General features: G+C 35.4%; 1 non-coding gene across 1 annotated transcript; it reads left to right on the top strand.

Moving 5' to 3' along the window:
• The first annotated feature begins 19593 nt into the window (after window positions 1–19593).
• On the top strand, window positions 19594–19700 carry LOC121231093 (small nucleolar RNA R71). Its single transcript, XR_005929161.1, has one exon. It is a non-coding gene; the product is annotated as a small nucleolar RNA R71 (small nucleolar RNA).
• Window positions 19701–22735: the final 3035 nt, after the last annotated feature.

Below are 22735 nucleotides of genomic sequence, written 5' to 3'. Positions count from 1 at the left end.
GAATACACCCATGTTTGGCCGAATTTACCCCTAGTCCATACAAGCCCATATGTTTCATTTATTTCACAAAACACAAAATATTCAAAATTTGAATACACCCATGTTAGGCCGAATTTACCCCTAGTCCATATAAGCCCATATGTTTCATGTATTTCACATTTTTACCCTTCAATTTACAAAATTCACAATTTAGTCCTGAATAGACATTTTTATCAAAAATCACTTAATTAAACTTGACAATCTAACAACATATATTTATTTTTCATCATCAAACACAAAAATCATCAAGTTATCAACAATAGCATTTCATGAATACATCATCAAATTCAAAAATTCAAGCATGGGCTAGCTAGTACTTGAAGCAACGATCTCAAAAATGTAAAAATTATCAAAAATCGAACAAAAACTAGCCTTGAATCAAGCTCCCAAAGTGCCGAAACTAAAACCACATTCAAATCTTTCTTTTCTTCTCACTTTCGGCAATTAGAAAGATGAACATGCACATGTTTTTACTTATGTTTTATTATATTAACTTATTTTTCTAAGTTATAATACTAACCTTTATAAGTTAATAAATAAACCATATATTATAAACCTAAAACCATCCAAGCTACCCTTTAATGGCCTAATTTCCTTTTAAGGACCCCACATTATAAAAACAATAATAATTCGGCACTTACACAATTAACTAGCCACTTTTACATTTTATAGGATTAAGTCTTTTTAATTAAATCGAGCACACAAATAATAAAATTTTCACACGACATTTTCAGACATATCAATTCACATATTATAAACATAAAAAATAATATTAAAATATTTTTCTGACTCAGATTTGTGGTCCCGAAACCATTGTTTCGATTAGGGTCCAAATCGGGCTATTACATTTCCACACAAAGAAAAATGGAAGCAAATGTTGCTTATTGGTTGTCTGATGTTTAACTAATACTAAGAAGTATTAAATGGTCAGATCGTAATACAGAAAGACAACTTGTATTAGTAGACGAACTTAAACATATCCTTAGTCTAGTCGGAAATGAGCAAACCGATCGAAAGACTAATATGTCTTCTATCAAGTCCAATTGGGGAGATGTCTTATCTTAGGCATCGGATCGGATGACTCCCAGAAGATAGAAACATAGATGTGACTTGTAACACCCCAATTTTCGGGAATTATGTTAGTGGGCCTCTAGAAGGCCCAAGCTTAAGATAGAACCCGGGAATTTTAGTTAATTTTTGTTCCATAAGAAAAAAATGGGTGAAATTATGAAATAGAACCTATGTGAAAATGTTTGAAAATGCTATAGGCTAAATTGAAGTGGCCAAATAAATAGGAGTGCAAAATAGGAGGATTTGCATGCCAAACCTCCCATTTTACATGAAGTGGCCAGCCATCATGTTGTTGTAGACAATATGAGCACTTGATATCCGTAATTCATGGTACAAATTGATAATGGGTTAGGTAAATGTTCCATGACAATGGATTAGGTAAATATTCCATGATAATGGTTTAGGTAAATGTTCCATGATAATGGTTTAGGTAAATGTTCCATGATGGGCATTTCATGTCTTTTGTATTAAAGAATTAAATGGATGAAATATGAAATTTTATTAAAAGAAAAAGGGGTGAAAAGAACAAAGTTTTGTCCATCTTTGTTCATCATAACCTAATGTTAGAGAAGAGAAAGGAGAGGAGAAAGCTCTTGAATGTTCGGTCACTTGGGGAAGAAAATTGAAGGTAAGTTCATGGTAGTTTGCTTCTATCTTGATGTTCATGAGTTCTTCTTGATTCTACCTTAACTCTTGAAGCATATTTTGGTTTTTAGTTGTGTTGTGAGCATTTATTCATGAATTAAAATGAAGGAAATGGTTGTTGTTTCATGTTCTTTTGATGAAAAATGGAAGATAGGTGAAGTTGAGCCAAACAAATGAACATGCATGTGCCTTAGATGCTAAGGGGAAAAATCGGCTAACATGTTGTTCTTTAAAACGATGAAATGGAGATTATACTTAAGTAAAATCATAGATATGTGATGATTGATTGGTGATATACATGTTTAAATAACAAGCATGCAAGTTAGGTGTGAAAGAGTGATTTGGTAATAAATCTGCTTGGGATAGCAGCAGTAACGTGAATTTGGAAAATCACCATAAATTGTGGGAGATAAGTTATAAGCTGCATAAATTATGTAATTAAAGCTTAATGAGTCTAGTTTCAAATGGAATAAACGGGAACATATTTTGAATTCTGTACAATAAGAAATTTGATTTGTAATGAAGAGTGGTCAGATTAGTCAAACAGTGAAACATGAGAAATTTTAAGAAAAATCTGGTATTGATTGGCTATACCAAAAAATTCTGAAAATTTTATGGATAGAAGATATATGAGTCTATTTTCAGGGAAAATTAACGGCACTTGATTTGGAGTTTCGTAGCTCCAGTTATAAATAATTTAGTGACTGTTGCTTAGGAAGATAGCTTGCAGTGAAATTATGATTATGTGGTAAACATTGACAAAAATTTGTTAATGAGTTGCTTATTGTTTTCTTATAAGCTTACTATGATCTGGAGTTGTGGTTGGCCGAATATTGTAAGGGGTTAATACGTAGTTCGTATTTGAATAGTTAGATTAATTTGTTAGTAATCCAATTGTAGGTAGTTCATGTGTGGATCTCGTCAGCATATCGTTGCAAACAGGTGTGTAACTAACACCCTCTTTCTTAGTCTGGATCGGCAAAAGTCGAAAAGCCGAAATGCCAAAAACTGGTATTTTGTAGATTTGCGAGTGTGCGAATGCTCGTAAGGTAAATCGATTAATGTTTTTGGTAAGCTGCAAAATTTGGACTGCAAAGTGCATGATTTCTGTGCCCTCGATATTTTTGGGCTTAATGGGCCAAAATTGGAATGATGGGCCAACGGGCCCAATTCGGTAAGAACCCTCGGTACGTGATTCTGTTAGTACGTGAAAAGTAGGAATATGTATGAAAAACCCTAAAATAGATAAATTACTGAAATACCTTTAAAAGTGGAAAATTTACAGTTTTACGCCTAGTAGATAAATTACCGAAATACCCCTAGGGTTAAATTAACCTAAATGCATGTTTGACTGTTGTTATTTACTACATATCATGTTGTTATTATCTGATGCATGGGATTGGGATATTGACGGAGGAAGTACTGAAAGTGGCTTGTCCACGTACTGGAGGCTTTGCCTCAATTTACTGTTAACTGAACAGCAAGGCTGCAACTGTGGAGTGTTGGGCTGGATGGGTTGAGCTATTCCCCACTTAGAGTGTAGGGCTGGTACGGGTGGAGTGTAGTGGTTGGTGGGTTGAGTAGTCTCCCCAAATGGGCTTGCATATGTTATTGATGTTGCATGTATTTTGAAATAGGCCTATGGGCCATACTGTTATCTGAATAACGGGATAAGGCCTAGTTTATTGTAATCTGAAAAGGGCTCTGGTCCAGTACCACTGTTACCTGAATGGGCTTAGGCCCAATAGGCTTGAGCTGACTTGGGCTTTGAATGAGTTTTCCTTACACACTGAGTTTCCCCAAACTCACCCCTTTTATTTTCATCCGCGCAGGAAATCCCCAACCATAGTGGGCTTGGAGCTGTGAGGGAATTCGGAGTGGCCACCCATTCTGAAAGGTTTGGGTTTTTAAATGTAATAAGGCCGCTTAATTATTTTTGATGGTTTTAATATGTATTACTAAGATAGGTATTACTTATTTTAACTGTTGAAATTGGATAGCTTTAGGGCGCGTTTTCAAAAACAACAATTGATTTCAAAATAACACGACAACAAGCAAAGCTTCCGCAATGAAAGTATTTTCCAAAATTAATCACTTTTCCTAAAAATGATTTAATCAAATCGGTTTCCTAGAAATATCCATGATGTTAAGGTGTGGCAATGGCGGTATGCATGTCTAGGATTAGATCCGAAGGGAGCTTGGTACTTAAGCAATCCGATGGACTCACCACCTCTTTTCCGGTTTCCTACCTAGTGCATAGCTTCCATTCACTTTAACCTATAATGAAATTATCTTTTAAAACACTAAGTAAGTTTTTTTTTCTAGATCAACAATATAAAATGTTTTGAACGCTTCGATGTGGCATGTCGGATCCGGTCATAACGTTTAGGCCGGGTTTGGGGTGTTACATGACTCACTAGACAGACAGTACATCAGACTAGACTCAAGTAGAATAGATCCTGGATCTATTCACTAGGCTAAAAGTACATCAGACTAGACCTAAGTAGAATGGATCTATTCACTTGTGAAGTTCATAGTGTGACATACCTAAATCTTGGGTGGATGATAGACTTTTCATGAAGGAAGATGTAATGGTTACCATGAGATAAAATAGGATCATATTGGGAGGATGAATATTTTCCCAAAAAGATTAAGGATATACTATGAGGGTAACACACTTATGAAAAGCTTATTGGACGAGCATTGAATAGTTTCTTTTGTAATGGTATGTCGTTAGGAAGAGCTCAATCACGATACTATAGTGAAATGACTTTGCAACTAAATGAGTTTATAATTAATAGCTGAAAAATAAGAACTTAATTACAAATCATTTAAGCCCTAATTACATATGTTCAATCAATTCCTCCGTTAGCTCGTTGAAACTAGAAATGAATTGCATTGAACATAATGAATGGAAATAGAGAAATGAGAAACATTCAAAAAAATGATTATGGTTTTCCCCGAAATGAAGAAATGGAATCATTTGGGAAATGAATTTCTATTTCTCAAAAAATGAAAATGGAAATGGAAATGGAAATGAGAAATGACCCATTTGCAAATATATATGGATTACTCAGAAATGGTCCGAAGAATGAGTTTATATTTTTTTAGCAGTTTTAAAGTCCGAAAATGAAAATAAATCATTTGGTCATAGTGAACAAGTTGAGTTGTGAATAGAGGTCTGCAGGGGCCAGGTTCAGGTCAGGCTCAAGTAAAATTTTAGGCCCACTTGCTAGGCCCGGGCCCGGCCCAACCCCAAAAATAGGCCTAAAATTTTGCCCAAGCCCGACCCAAATAAAAATGTTAAAACCTAGGTCCGTCCTGGCTCGTCCATATTAATTTTTATATTTTTTTATATAATTTTAAAATATATTTAATACATCAAAAATACTAAAAACATGAAAATAAATATTTCCCAACAAATTGAAAATAAATTTTAAAAAATATGTATACTTAAATAACACTAAGATAGATGCAACTTAACAAGCAAAGGCCTCTAAAATAATAACACAATTAACAAATGTCTTTAAAATAATAACAAAATTAACAATAAAATAAGTTTTATACAATATACAAACAGTAGCAACATAATAGTAAAATGGTAGCAAAATAGGGAGAAAACAATAAGAAAATAATATTAAAAAAATAAAAAATAGATTTTTTGTCATTTAGTGAATTCGAGTCGGGCAGGGCCTGGGCCAAAAATGTCTTACCCAAGGCCCGGCCCATTTTTAAACGGGCCTTATTTTTTGTCCAAGCCTATTTTTCGGGCCTATATTTTTGCCTAAACCCTCCCACATTTCAGGAGGGCCTTTTGGCCGGGCCGAGTGGCCCGACTCATGAACATGTCTAGTTGTAAAATGTTGAATATATTTTCTTGGAAAATTTACTAGGGGTAAAATCACTATAATTTTACTGAGGGTAAAATTGGGATGAAAAATTTATTTAATTGGAAAATTAATGTATATGATAGTGGATGATGATAACATCCACTTAGATGCATTAAGAAAGATTATATAATTAATTAAACATGTTTTAAATGTTAAATCTTAAATCTAATTAAGCTTAATTACTAGTTAAGCATCCTATATAAGGCCAAGTGAGTGGAAAGATGAAAATCATTCATATTCTCTCCTCCATTGTGTTGTCTAAGTAAGGAAAAGAAAAGAAAGAAAGTTTTGCTCTTTTTACAATGTGGTAAAAAATCTTTAAGGTAAACATGCTTTTTCTTTTGAAATGTTATGTTTTCATGATCATCTAAGCTTGATTAAGCTTACCCATGCCTTAGATTTTTCAATTGTCAAATGTCTATCAAGTTCTCATTCATGGGTATTTGATGAAATTAATTTGATTTTGATGAGAAATTGAAGTATGAGTTTTAAACATGTTAGGACTAAGTTGAAAGGTGGAGAAAAGTGTTGGAATTGATTAGAAATTCAATTAAGCTATGTATTTTATTTATGAAATTAGGGACTAAATTGAAAAAAATTGAAATTTATTAAGAAATTATGCTATAGATTAGAAACTCAAGGTCCCTAATGAAAGAAAACGAAAATTGAATTTTGTTCGATGTTAAATACTAAAAAATATGAGTATTTCGGATATAGGGACTAAAATGAATAAGATGCAAACTATGTTTGATTATGTTTTTTTTTCATGTGATTGGTTGAAAACAAATATTGTGTCTATATTTGAATTATCGTACATAGCTAAAGAAGACGTTGGGCTATCCCAAGATAAAGGAAGGCAAGATTTGTAGATGAATAGCTAATCTCGCTTTGTGCTTTCATGATTTGAATTTAATATATATATGCCTTGTTACAAACTAGCTCAGTTAAGATAACAACCTTACTTTTCTCATGATTTGGTATGTATATGATGATATGAAATGGTATATATCAAATTGAGCTTGGTATAATAAATTATATATGAAACGGTGATGTGAAGATCATTTATATATGTATCTATGCTTGAAAACATTGGTTGCCCTATTAAAGGTCTTAGGTAGAGTAGGGTATAGTTGGCATGTCACAAGATTAGTGTACGGGATTATATTTATGTTTATAGCGATGAGATGTGGAGTGCATATTATACTTCGGACATTCCAATAAGTGTTGGGCACCCTTAGTTTCAGTTTATACCGATGATTCGTAGAGTGCATATTATGCTTCAGATGTACCAATAAGGCACTAGGTGCCAAATATTTTGGTGAGATGGTTGGATAATCTATGTATCCATCTTAAGTTCGTGTCCAATTAATAGGGATCATGAAACATATACCATATTATGTGAAATTTGATATGAAATGCTAATATTGAATTGTATATCTTATATATTTAATGTTAAAGCAACAAAAGATAGCATGTGAAATATTTTGTGAATTGGTTAAAATAAGCCCTAAGGGCTGATATGGATATAAAACAAATCAGTGGATTCGATATAGAATTGAAAAAATGAATGGACTTTGTGATATGCCATGACATATATGTGATTGAGGTTTAATGATAAAAGAGATTGTGTATGAGATGTCAATTGAAATTTGGTATAAGGTTATGTACTTGAGACATGAAATACAAATTTGATATAGTTAGAACACTGATTGATCATATTTATTATCTTGTTTCTACTTGATTTATTGATTTCAATAATATAAGCACCATTGATTCATATTGCTCAACATACGGTTTGTTTATTCCATGCACATGTACTATTAGATCTTGAGGTTTTGAGGAGTGCATCAACATCTAGGACTCAGCTCTTGAGCTCAGAAAGTTTGCATAGGTTTTGACAAGTTTATAGCAAGTGACATGTACATAGGGTCTTGGTTTGGTTTTTCTATGCCCATTTTGGATGTTTTGGTTCAAATGGTAGGAATTTTACATTTTGAAAGTTACAATATATATTTGATGGCATGTTCATGACCTAATCTAGTAGAACAAGGGTATACATGTTCATTTTTTATGTGAATTCTTGGAAATTGATGTATGGCTTGTATGTTAAGAAATAAAGAATTATGCAAATAAATAGAATGGATATGTTTAAGCATGTAATAATATGTTTAAATATATTTATATAGGTTAATATGTAGTTTGGCATTTGAATTAATGCTTAAAATGTACAATATTGAGTTTTTAGGTCACTTAAACTATTTAAGTTTTGTACTTGGCAGGTTTGAGATGAATGAGTAAAAAATTTAAGAAACTACCTTCATAGTCGCAACATTACCTTGTAAATGTCACAACATCTAGCTTTTACTTCCATAGCCGTAACTCTTCCCCTCGTTGAGATCGCGATATTGACCCCTCTACCTTCAAGGTCACGACTTTCCCATGTTGAAGTCGCGACATCGATATCTTATTTTCAAGGTCGTGACATTCATTCCTTGGTGTTGCGACAACACCTCTGTTTTGGTTATTTTTACGTTTTAATCCCTTATTCATCATCATATTAGTAAGGGAGTTTTTAGAAGCTCACTCATGATGTGAATTTGATTAAATAATGATTTTAGAAGAATTAATATTTAAATGTTTGTATAAAAAGTCTCGTTGAATATTGAATTGACATCGTAGTTGCTTCAAAAACGAGTGTGACATCTCACATCTCAAATCCGATGATCGAATCAAGAGTGGGATTTTACAACCTATATACCACCAAAGAAACCTTTAGCCTCAATTTTATGAGAGAATCAAAAATCGAATTTGGTAATCACATTGTCTGCCTCTAAACCTGTAACACCCCTAAACTGTATCCATTACCGGAATAGGGTTACGAGGCATTATCGATTAATACACATCACTCTCATACATTTAAGCAATCATAATCAAAGTCCATATAAATCATTCACAATGTCCCTTATATAGGTCTACAAGACCTCAAAACATGCTTAAAAGAGGTTCAGGACAAAACTGATAACATTTGCAAACTTTGGAAAACATAGAAAATTTTCATACTTTTAATGGTCACATGCCCGTGTAAACAGGCCATGTGCCTCTCACGGTTACAAGACACGCCCGTGTCATAAGTCGTGTGAAAACAGGGCATACATACTAACTTCACCACACAGCCGAGGACACGCCCGTGTGCCATGGCCTTGGGAAAACTAGAGGTGTTACTAACTTGGCCACACGGCTAGCCACAGGCCCATGTGCCATAAACACGCCCGTGTGTCTAGGCCGTGTCAAACCTGTAGGGTATACTGTCTAAATTCGAAAGGGTACCCCAGGGGACACACGACCGTGTAACAAGACCTTGTGTCGCACACGGCTAAGACACATGCCTGTATGGACGAAAATAGGCCATTTGCAAAGCCAATTTGCCACCCTTTACTCATGCACACATAACAACCAATTTGGAACCATTTCCATACACTTATAATCAGCCAAAATATACCAATTCACATACATATCATACCATCTATCATCAACCATTTTAACTACTCAATTCTATATTCAAAACCTACCAAATCATTATGCCAAAATCATCACAACTTGCATAAGTTCTATATACATTAATTCATCATATTATCATCTATTTCATATCACAAAACACATCATTAAATTATATCAACAACTAAGACCAACATTCTCAAATCAAGCCAATATATATATAAGGCATTATGCACATCATTTAGGCCAACTTAAATGACCAAAACCACACCAACATTTACACCAAAAGCAAGCCAAATCTCATGGCTATATCATATCGCAAAACAAAACATATCATCTACTCATTAGCCTATACATGTCATATATCATATTTACAATCGTTAAAGTACCAACAAGTAGTCGATAGTGTGATGATGGTTCTCGATGATCCCCGATGTATGAGCTAGCTTTGATAATCTATAAAACATGGAAAGAGCACATGAAGTAAGCTTTAAAGGCTTAGTAAGCCATATACAAATAAAGCTATCATATGAACATATACATATCAATTCGAATATGCTAAACATAGCTAAACACATTCAAGTTCTCAAACCTTTCTCATTGAATACTCATTCAATTTCACATGTAATTTCATCAATTTCTTCTATTTTCAATACTCGTATGAATCTCATACGTACCTAAGTCACTTAGCTCATTCACATAATCTTTATCAACTTGACTTTTCCCGTTGAACCATTCGGAATCGATAAGGACACTCAGAAATCTCATAAACCCGTACAATGCCATATCCCATATATGGTCTTACATGTAAATACATATCGATGCCACTGTCCCAAACAGGGTCTTACACGAAATTATAATATGATGCCAATGTCCCAGACATAGTCTTACATATAATCTCAATACAATTCCAATGTCCTATACATGGTCTTACATGTAATCACATCTCGGTAACCTAATGTCATGACACTCGTATCCAATGTTATTCCTAAGCTTCATACGAGACTTTCGGATGTTGTAACTTAGGAGATTCTTACTCGTAATTACTCGTTCAACATTCATAATAACTCAATGACAAGTAAACATATATAATTCCATTTAAGTGCATTTATTTTCATATGAACTTACCTCGTAGTCAGAATAGAAGGATTAGATCGACTATTCGACAACTTTCGATTTCTCCCGGTCTAGATCTGATTTCTTTATTTCAAGATCTATATGTATTCAAAATTAATCTATTTAACCACCAATTCAAACAATTTCACACAAAAACATATAAATGGGCATTTTGCACATTAGCCCCTAATATTTCACATTTTCTCAATTTAGTCTCTATTTCAAAACAACTCAAAATACACCAAATTTCAATATGCTCATGTTAGGCCGAATTTTCCCTACGTCCCTAGAAGCCCATTAATTCAATTTATTACACATTTAGACCCCTAAATTTTCCAATTTCATAATTTAATCCACAATAAGCATTTTTATCAAAAATCACTTAATTAAACATAATAATCTATCATCAAATACTCATTTTCCATCATCAAACATTCAAGAACTCAAGCATTCATCAATGGCACTTTACAAAATCATTAAAAATTTCAACAATTAAAGCACGGGCTAGCTAGTACTCGAAGGAACGATCACGAAAACATAAAATCATCAAAAAATCGACCAAAGAACATACCTTAATCAAAGAATATGCTAGTCGAATGTCAAAGCCCTAAAATGGCTTCTTTTCTTTCTCAATTTCTGTTGATAGCAAGAAAATATGAACATAAATTAACTTTTATTTTATTTTATTATACTTAATACACATTTTACCATTTTACCCTTAATGAATAAACATTAAAATTCCACTAACTATAGGCATATTTGTCCATCCATTATTCAAATGGTATATTTACAACATAAGGACTTCACATTTAATAAGCCATAGCAAATAGACACCTTTATCAAATAGAATGCAACTTTTGCATTTAATGCGATTTAGTCATTTTTCTCAAATTGAGCTATTAAACGATAAAATTAGCTCACTAAATTTTCACACATATATATTCACATGCTATAAACACAAAAAATAATATTAAAATAATTTTATGACCTCAAATTTATGGTTCCAAAACCACTATTCCAATTTAGGTAAAACCGGGTTGTTACAACTCTCCTCCCTTAGGGATTTTTGTCCCCGAAAATCTTACCAGCCAATAGGTTCGGGTATTGTTCTTTCATAGCATCCTTAGTTTCCAAAGTAGCTTCTTCAACCCCGTGTAGATGCCATAAGACTTTCACTAATGCGATTTTCTCATTTCTCAATTCTTTAACCTCGCGAGCTAATATTCTAATCGGTTCTTCTTCATATGTCATATCAGACTGAATTTCAATCTCAGACAGAGAAATCACATGCAAGGGATCGGATCGGTATCTTCGAAGCATCAATACATGAAATACGTCATGAATCTTTTCTAACTCAGGTGGCAACAATAATCTATAAGCAACTAGCCCAATACGCTCGATAATCTCATACGACCCAATGAATCTCAGACTTAGCTTACTTTTACGACCGAACCGAAGTATTTTCTTCCATGGAGAAACTTTTAAAAACACTTTATCCCCAATCTGAAACTCAATATCCTTCCGTTTTAAGTCTGCATATGATTTTTGTCGATCCGATGCTACTTTCAAACTATCACGAATCACTTTCACTTTATGTTCAGTATCTTTAATTAAATAGACCCCGTGAATATTATTCTCTCTAAACTCAGTCCAATATAATGGTGTTCGACATTTACGACTGTTCAATGCTTCATAAGGTTCCATTTTTATACTCGTTTGAAAACTATTATTATACGCAAATTCAATCAATGGAGGTATCGTTCCCACGTACCTTCAAACTCAAGAATGCAACATCTAAACATATACTCGAGGATTTGAATAATCCACTTGGATTGACCATCTGTTTGCGGATGAAAAGAAGTACTAAATTGTAGCTTTGTACCAGTGCATCTTGCAATTTCTTCCAGAAACGCAATGTAAATATCGAATCTCTATCCGAAACAATAGAAATTGGTACTTGATGGTCGTGAAACTAACTATAAATTCGACTAAGGCAAGTTCACCTATCGAATAGTAGTACAGTTCTGGTGAGATAGGAAATATCGTATCCACGAGGACTAAAAGTACTAGTAATTACTATCTTTTTATTATTTAGCCTAAGAATTGAAGTGTGTTTTTAAACTAAAACTATTTATCTAATTAACTAAGATTTTGACAAAGATGAAGTTTGGAAAATACTTTAGGAAAAACCGATGGAGAAGACAATACCCAAGGCAGAATCCACCTAGACTTCACTTATTACTTCTGAATTAGACAATTTATTCACTTAACTTAATCCGTAGAAATCCCTAATTTATGTTAATATCTCTCTCGAGACTAAGAACAACTGACTTTAGGTTGATTAATTGAAATCTCTTCATAATTAAAACCTCTATTGTCACATTAACTCGATCTATGGATTCCCTTATTAGATTTTACTCTAATCCAACAGATTTATGTCGTCTTATCTCTAGGATTTCATTCAACTCCGCTTAATTATGAATGATCTACTCTTAAACATGGACTTTTGCGCCACTGAATAAGCACATCAAAACATGAATTAATACCCTGGAACATTAAAACAAGAATTTAGAACTTACAATTAAGAATAAGAAAAAGTCTTTATCATATAATTCAAATAATAATAAGATTCGTCATAGGTTTCATCCCCTTTAGGTATTTAGGGAGTTTAGTTCATAATAATAATGGAAAACATCTCAAATTTTGGAAAACAACAAAACATAAAGAACCCAAAGAACTTCTAGGAAATTGGGTCCTGGCTCCGAGGTGATTCCGATGGCTTTTCTTGAGTACTTTCCGCCTCCAACTCTCCGTCCCCCTCTAATCCTCTTCTAGGGTGTTTATATAGGCTTTAGAATGCTTCAAAACACTCCAAAGTGCCCTTTTTCGAATAGACCTAGGCTTGGGCTCGGCAAAGACACGGACGTGTGTCATGCCCGTGTGAAGGTGCTCAGGCCGTGTGCAATACTGAGCTGGTTCTTAGTCGACACGGCCATGACACACGGGCATGAGGTCTACCGGTGTGTCAAACACGAGCGTGTGGATCACCCATGTGGAAGTGCTTAGGCCATGTGAAATACTGATTTAAGCCCAATTTGTCTGTTTTTGGCCCGTTTCTCGCTCCTTTTCCTATCCTAAGCTCTCCTGAGTATAAAACATGAAATTAAAGGATTAGGAGCATCGAATTCACTAAAACCAAGGAGAAATCATTCATAAATATGCTAAGCATAGGGTAAAAATATGTATAAATTACGGTTTCTCAAATATCCCCACACTTAAGCATTTGCTTGTCCTCAAGCAAAATCCTTAACTCACAATCAAAATAAATTCTTCTCAACTTATAATTCTCATCAATAATGTTTCAAAATAACCCACAAGCAGTCATATATTGAAAATTTAACTAAAAGAACATTAAAGTTTCAAATAGTCAAAGTTGAGCATTTTAATCATAAAATTATAGGCATCCCCCTTTATCTAAGTAATTAAATTGACAATGGTTTACATCCTCACTAAAGGTTCACTCAAGTCACTCAATGTGTTTAAGGTTCAATGATTAAGCACTCATTAGTCAAACATGAAAAGTTATTACCATAGGCTTGCATGAAAATAAAATCTCCACCACTATAAATGAGATAATACACAAATCAAAAGGTCATTGAAGGGTTGTAACGGGGCTTTGGGTTAAGGTGTGGATAAAGCCTGAAAAAGAAACAGTTAGAATCGAGATTAACTTGATAAATTACCTAACTGGGAAAAAAAATAACATCGCTTGAATAAACATGAGCTTCATCTCAGAATATGGAATTAAATACTTAAGCTCAAAAAACAAATAATTACCACCAATATGTATGTATGTATGTATATATATATTTTTTGTTAAGAATAAGAATAAGTACAATAATGGAAAATAGATAATAAAAAATAATTCAGCATCTGGAATGAACAAGAATAATTAGGTATCTAATCAAATTAAATCTCGATAAAAAAAGGGGTTAATAAAAAGGGAGAAATTCTTAACGAATCAAAAAAGGTTAAGTTATGGGTTAATAATAAGGGAAAAATTCAAGAAATAATAATTAAGGCTCAAAGGGGTTCACTAGGGGTCAATTATGTGGGTAGGCTTTTTATGGGGTAGATGGGTTAAAACCTAAGTGCCTTTATCATTTTCGTATATCAAATCGAAGGTGTGGTCTTGACATGTATAATCAATGCAAGTTCTAGAATAACAAATCAATGTTGACATACTCGTAACCAATAAAATTAGTGACCAAGAAAGATATATGCTCTAAAAGGCTCAAAATCTCACAAAAATTATGGGTATTTGATGTCAATCCTGTAAATTCAAAACTTCAAGATAATACCTCAATTCAGGGAAACAACCTAGCAATTTTAATTCTCAAAAATTTCAACTTATCGTACTTGATTCTCTAATGTCTTAAAGTTTAAACAATCAATGCATAGTTACTTATGATTTAATTCAAAAAATATCAATAAAAATCATAGATCAATCAAAATTTACTCTAATAATGATATGAGAAAATTATTTGAGAACAAGATTAAAAATTCAGTGATTTTCTAATAATCACATAGATAACCTCCCCACACTTAAGATGGACATTGACTTCAATGTACAAAGATAGTTAATAACAATATAAGCATAATATTAGAAGATGAGGAGAGAAGCGAAACTACCCTGAATATTTGGATGAGGTCTTTGGAGTAGCGAGAGCAAGAATTGTAGAGAAAGCCGAACAAAAGGCATGATTCTAAGGTACTAATAAAAATAAACACCATTGTGAAAGGGAATTAAGGGATAATTCGATAATAAACATAAAGATAAGCAGAGTTTAAAATATAAAACATAAGTTTTCGAAAATAAATAAGACACAATAGAATTTAAATAAAAATAAAAATAATATTAAAATAAAGGGACTCAAAAGACCTCATCATCAGAGTCCTGAGCAGGTGGAACTAGAGAAGAGATATGGAGGTGGTGGCAAATCTATCGGAGAGTGGCATCGATGCTGTCAAATCGCTCTAAACACTACTGCTCAAAGCAAGTGAATCGCTCGGATAAGTCTGTCAAAGTAGCAGCAGGAGGGCGGTGATGTGGTAGTGGTGGTGGGGGTGGGTCCTCGTGAAGGGGAGGGACATCGCCAGTAATGTCCTCTAGCTCATCCTGATCAGTAGACTGGACGAGTCAATACTGAGGTGGGTCGACTCCATGGCGTCGCTCTATCATCCGCATGTGGATCATACTAGAAATTTCTTACGGAGACATCTGGCCAACTAATGTGAGTGTCGTTGACATCTCTGGAGTGTCGAAGAGGCCGAAGTGTCGAGTGAGGTGAGTCACTTAAGGGCCAAGGCAGATGGGGCCCCTTCTATGGCAATCCGTTTGGTGGCAAAAGGTGAAGGCGATAAAATATGCTAAGCCAAACACATGGCCAGTATCCATGCTTCACAGGAAGTACGAGTCAGTGGTGGTAACGACTCCGGTGCTCTCTCTCCTCCTAGTCAAAGTATGAGCCAAGATGGCATGAATGGAGCGAAGTGCTGGAGGGAGAGAAGTGGCCTTCGAACGACTGGCGTCATAGGGGACCGTACTCGCTGTAAGGTCGGTCCAACAGCAAGATGGCGAATAGTGGATGTGACGATAAAGTTGTAGAAAATTTGCTGAAGCCATAAACTCCTCTGTGTAGAGGCCAAAAGCAGCGCTAAACTCAGGTACACTCATATACCTGACAAGTCCACCAAGTCTGAAAACGATAGTACCGGCCTCGTCATGTGTATTCATCATGTGCTGTAGGTGGAAAGTAGTACAGAACTCCAATGTCAGCTCTGAATATGTGGGCTCGATGATTGCAAAGCGGCCCAGTCAATACAGTGGCCCACTCCCAATGGTCATACATGTAGTAGCTGAAATAGGTCGTCCTTTGGGCTGGAGAAGAATCGAAGCAGTGGGTGATGAGCTTCAGTTGAAGCGCTCGATGAGGTTGCGCCAGGACCCTTCCGCTTTTTCGAAACAGGTACAGCAATCTTTTTGCCTCTTGTGTTTTTCATGATGGGTCTGCAATAAAGCAAGCAAAGAATTCAATTTGTACGAATCAAAATACTCAGCATTGGCTAAAAAGAGCCGTTCAAGTTTAACTCCATCATAACAATGGCCATAATTACAATGCGAATTGCCTAACAAGAACTTAAATACATTATATTTCCTAAGTGCAACCTAAATACATAATATTTCTAAAATAAAAATTAAAGGGAATTGTTCAAGAAGAAAGACAAGAGTGAGCAATAGTTAATGAAAATGAACAGTAACTAAAGTCAGTAGGCCAATGAGAAAAAGAGAATTAAAAATAATAATTGTAATAATAATAAAAATTAAAAAAAACTTAAATAAAAATATAATAAAAAAATGAAGGTTAGAAAGTGAAAAAGGGAGAACCGATGGTGGTTGGTGGTTGGTGGTAGGTTGAAGCAAAAACGGCGGTGGAGGGCACTGGTCGGTTGGACGGTGGAAAGTTGGGCCGGGGCACAGGTGTAGGGAGTGAGCCATGCGATGCGCTGGTGGAAGCAGAAAAAGAAAGGGAAAGAAAGAGAAGAAAGGAGAGGGAAGAAAGAAAGGGAAAGAGAGAGGGATGGGAAGAGGGGGTCGGTGGCGAAGGCTGCTACTGGTGCGTTAGCGTAGAGAAGGTGCTCAGGGGTGGGGGAAAGTTTGGAGGCTATAGCGGCTAGGGGGGAAGGTTGGGGAAGAAGACAAGGGTAAAAAATTAGGGTTTGGGGTAGGGTTTAAAAAAGGGCACATTCGTGTGAGGCCTGTGTTGGCCACACGGCCGTGCCACACGCTCGTGTGGCTCATGCCTAGCCCGTGTTTATTGTGAAAATTGAATGCATAGTCGTCACACGGCCTGTCGACATGCCCGTTTGGTAAGGTCGTGTGGTGTACATGGTCGCGTCGCACGTCCGTGTACTAGGTTCTTCAGTTCTCCCATGTTTGTGTGTACTTCCCACACCCGTGTGTCTGAACACACGACCGTGTGCCTTACCCGTTTGGCTCCTGACTTAATTAAAATTTGTAATTTTTGCTCCAATTTTCATACAGTATAGGGCATGCCCGTGTGTCCAGGCCGTGCGGCTCGATATTTGGGAAAGTTTTAGCTTTGTTTTCACACGGCCAAGGACATGCCCGTGTGTCTAAGCCGTGTGAGCCACTGTACCTGCATAAAAACACTAAAAATAGCTAAAATAAACTAGTTAGTGGTGTTAGTGCTCGGGTTGCCTCCCGAGAAGCGCTTATTAAGAGTCTAAGCTTGACTTACCTCTCGTTCGCATGATTACGGTGGATTGAGGAGTTGAAACTCCTCACTTCTACTATCAATTTTATCAAAATAAGGTCTGAGTCGAGTATTATTTACCTTAAAAGTTCTGAATTTAGTATGTGTTACCTTGACTGTACCATGTGGGAATATGTTCATTACCGTGAAGGGAGTCGCTCCGTCTGCATTGTGCTCTAAATTATCAAATCGGGGGTCCTTTTTATCTAATAATATTTTATCCCCAACTTTAATTCACTTTGTTTCACCCCTACGCTTTTGTGGTGTCGCTTTGATTTTTCGTGTGCTTTTGGTTTCTCCTTGACATTTGTTCGCCATTCGTCTTGTTCATCAATTTGAAGTTTTCGTTCTTCGTGAGTCGATCTGTATTTGTGGCATGGATTTGAATAAGGCTCCTTCACGCTCTTCCTAGGGGACTCCTGCAAAGAAGTTTGAGTTGTAATATTATTTAAATTAACCGAACGTAAACTATCATCTCGATTACTAGATATTTTAGCAGAATCACGAGCTTAGAGAGTAATGGTGTCATCGCCTATACGAAGTATCAATTCACCTGTGCCAACATCAATGATAGTTCTAGTAGTTGCTAAAAAGGGCCTTCCTAATATTAAAGGCACGTCACTATCCTCTTCTATATCTAGAACAACAAAATCAATTGGGAATATAAATTTATCGATTTTAACAAGTACGTCTTCAATAATACCCCTAGGAAATCTGATTGTTTTATCTGCCAATTGAATGCTCATCCTAGTTTGTTTGGGTTTCCCAAGACCTAGTTATTTAAACATTTTATAGGGCTTGACATTAATACTTGCCCCTAAATCAGCCAAAGCATTGTTAACATTTAAACTACCAATTAAACAAGGAATCGTAAAACTCCCTGGATCTTTTAACTTGTTGGGTAGCTTACTCTATAGAATGGCTGAGCAAACTGCATTCAACTCCACATGCGACACCTCATCCAACTTCCGCTTATTTGCTAAAAGCTTCTTTAAAAATTTAACTGCATTCGAAATTTGCGAAAGAGCTTCAATAAATGGTAAATTAATATTTAATTTCTTTAATAATTTAAGGAATTTACCAAATTGTTCATCCATGTGGTCTTTCCTTGTCGCATTGGGGTATGGCACACGAGGTTTATATTCTTTACTTACCAGTTTTTGCTTACTGTGGTCCACTTCATCCTTACATTTACTTACCACAATTCCTTACCTCGGTTTTGGTTAAGGTTCAACAAACCCTTCTTCATCTCGATCAGTAATTGCATTAAGCTGTTCCCTTGGGTTAGTTTCAGTATTACTCTGCAAGCTACCTTGTGGTCGTTCGGAAATCAACTTAGCAAGATGTCCCATTTGAGTTTCGAGTCCTTGAATCGACGCTTGTTGATTTTTAAGAGCTGTCTCGGTATTCTGAAAACGAGTTTCTGACACCGAGATGAATTTTATTAGCATCTCCTCAAGGTTCAGCTTATTTTCCTGTTGGTAAGATGGTTGTTGAAAACCTAGGGGATGTTGTGGCCTTTGATTTCCTTGACCACCCCACAAGAAATTGGGATGGTTCCTCCAACCTGCATTATAAGTGTTACTGTATGGGTTATTTTGAGGTCTAGAATTGTTATTACCCATGTATTGAACTTGTTCCTCATCGGTGATAGGGTTGAATGTTGGATAATCTGTGTGTACTTTTCCTCCACTTGAATCACACCTCATTACTGGATGTACCTGAGTAGAACCATACAAACCGTCAATCTTTTTTTATTTAAAAGCTCTACCTAGTTAGATAGCATAGTAACCGCGTCGAGGTTGAAAGCACCAGCAGCTTTCATCGTCTTTGTTCTCATGACTTGCCACTGATAGTTATTCAGTGATATCTCTTTAATAAATTCATAAGCCTCTTCAGGTGTTTATTTGTTTAAAGTTCCACCAGCGGTTGCGTCGATAAGTTGCCTTTTTGAGGGGTTCACACCGTTGTAAAACGTCTGAACCTGCAGCCATAGAGGTAACCCATGGTGAGGGCACCTTCTAAATAAGTCCTTGTATCTCTCCCATGTATCATAAAGAGTTTCTCAATCCATCTACATAAAAGAAAAGATATCATTCCTTAGTTTACCTGTTTTAGTCGGCGGAAAATATTTTAGTAAAAATTTTTCAGTCATTTGTTCCCAAGTAGTGATTGACCCTCATGGTAACGAGTTTAACCACTGTTTAGCTTTATTTCTCAATGAGAATGGAAACAGCCGAAGGCAAATGGCATCATCAAAAACGCCATTGATCTTAAAAGTGTCGCAGAGTTCCAGAAAATTTGCCAAATGAGTGTTTGGATCCTCGTCATTCAAACCATCAAACTGAACAAATTGTTGTATAATTTGAATCGTGTTAGGTTTCAGTTCAAAATTATTTGCAGCAATAGCAGGTCAACTATACTCGATTCAGCTCCTGTTAAAGTAGGTTTAGCATAATCATACATAGTACGAGGAGCAGGATTCTGGTTTACTGGTCTGCAATAGCCACAGGAGGTAACTGATTATTTTGATTATCAGTCATCTCCTCGGTTGTGCTTTGAATATTGTCCTCTTGTCCTTCCTCTATGTATCGTAGGCTTCGCCTTATTTCTTTTTGGTTTCTGCGAGCTGTGCTTTTGATCTCGCTATCAAAAAGTAGAGGTCCTGACGGGTTTTTTCTAGTCATAAACTATAAAAACCTGCCAGAAATAAATAAAAGAAAATTTAGTAATATAAATAAAATTAAAATTAAATTAAATTGCAATAAAATAAATGGCTAAAGTAATAAAAATTAAGCATTCATAATATTTTAGTCCCCGGCAACGGCACTAAAAACTTGATGGTCGTGAAACTAACTATAAATTCGACTAAGGCAAGTTCACCTATCGAATAGTAGTACAGTTCTGGTGAGATCGGAAATATCGTATCCACGAGGACTAAAAGTACTAATAATTACTATCTTTTTTTATTATCTAGCCTAAGAATTAAAGTGTGTTTTTAAACTAAAACTATTTATCTAATTAATTAAGATTACGATAAATATGAAGTTTGGAAAATACTTTAGGAAAAACCGTTGGAGAAGACAATACCCAAGGAAGAATCCACGTAGACTTCACTTATTACTTCTATTTATTCACTTAACTTAATCCGTAGAAATCCCTAATTTATGTTAATATCTCTCTCGAGACTAAGAATAACTGACTATAGGTTGATTAATTGAAATCTCTTTCTAATTAAGACCCCTATTGTCGCATTAACTCGATCTATGGATTCCCTTATTAGATTTTACTCTAATCCAGCAGATTTATGTCGTCCTATCTCTAGGATTTCATTCAACTCCGCTTAATTATGAATGATCTACTCTTAAACATGGACTTTTGCTCCACTGAATAAGCACATCAAAACCTGAATTAATACCCTGGAACATTAAAACAAGAATTTAGAACTCACAATTAAGAATAAGAAAAAGTCTTTATCATATAATTCAAATAATAATAAGATTCGTCATAGGTTTCATCTCCCTTAGGTATTTAGGGAGTTTAGTTCATAATAATAATGGAAAACATCTCAAAGTTTGTAAAACAACAAAACATAAAGAACCCAAAGAACTTCTAGGAAATTGGATCCAGCCTCCGAGGTGATTCTGATGGGTTTTCTTAAGTACTTTCTACCTCCAACTCTTTGTCCCCCTCTAATCCTCTTCTAGGGTGTTTATATAGGCTTTAGAATGCTTCAAAACCCTCGAAAGTGCCCTTTTCGAAATAGAACTAGGCTTGGGCTCGACAGAGACACAGTCGTGTACCATGCTCGTGTGAAGGTGCTCAGGCCATGTGCAATACTGAGTTAGTTCTTAATCGACACGGCCATGACACACGGGCGTGAGGTCTACCCATGTGTCACACACGGGCATGTGAATCACCCGTGTGGAAGTGCCTAGGCCGTGTGAAACACTGATTTAAGCCCAATTCGTCTGTTTTTGGCCTGTTTCTCGCTCCTTTTGCTATCCTAAGCTCTCCTGAGTATAAAACATGAAATTAAAGGATTATGAGCATTGAATTCACTAAAACCAAGGAGAAATCATTCATAAATATGTCAAGCATGGGGTAAAAATATGTATAAATTACGGTTTATCAGTACTCTGTGCAGTCTCACAATCTGAGAGATGTACAACTTAGCAAATTTATCAAGTGAATAAACCGTGCGTACCAAAATGAAATGGGCCGATTTATTTAGCCTATCAACAAGCACCCATATTGTACCTTTCTTACTTGGAGACAGGGGCAAACCTGATACAAAATCTATCGTGATTTTATCTCATTTCCACTCGGGAATCATAATCGGCTGTAGTAATCCAGACAGTACCTGATCTTCAGCTTTGACTTGCTGACAGAATAGACATTTCAAAACAAATTTAGAGATATCAAGCTTCATACCATGCCACCAATAAAGTTCTTTCAAACCGTTATACATTTTCATACTTCCCGGATGAACAGATAAACAACTACTATATGCTTCATTCAAAATCATCCGAATCAACTCTAAATCTCTCAGAACACATATTCGGCTTCTGAATCTTAACCAATCATCAGTGTTAACTTGAAATTCTGAATCAGGGTCTGAATCAGGGTTCGAATCACATTGAGCTCGTTTTGCTACCATTTTATTATCAAGTTTCTGAGCTTCATAAATCTGTTGTATAAACAACGGTCTTGCTTTCAACTCAGCTACAATCGAGCCGTCATCTGACAAAGCCAACTGAATATTCATTGCATGCAGAGCAAACAAAGATTTTCGGCTTAATGCATCAGCCACAGCATTTGCTTTTCCAGGATGGTAGTCAATTACTAATTCATAATCTTTTAGCAATTCTAACCTCACTGTTGCAAGTTCAAATCTTTCTGAGTCTTCAGATATTTCAAACTTTTGTGATTTGAATAAACATGGCATTTCTCACCGAACAAATAATGGTGTCAAATCTTCAATGCAAATACAATGACTGCTAACTCTAAATCATGCATCAGGTAATTTTTTTATTCGGCTTTAACTATCTCGAGGCATAAGTTATAATTTTACCTTCTTGCATCAAAACACAACACAAGCTGTTCAACGATGCATCACTATAAATTACAAATTCTTTAGCC

The sequence above is a fragment of the Gossypium hirsutum genome, chromosome A06, assembly GCF_007990345.1.
Source record: "Gossypium hirsutum isolate 1008001.06 chromosome A06, Gossypium_hirsutum_v2.1, whole genome shotgun sequence".
Classification (NCBI taxonomy): domain Eukaryota; kingdom Viridiplantae; phylum Streptophyta; class Magnoliopsida; order Malvales; family Malvaceae; genus Gossypium; species Gossypium hirsutum.
The sequence above is the reverse complement of the archived record's forward strand: the minus strand, read 5'-3'. Positions and strand labels throughout refer to the sequence as shown.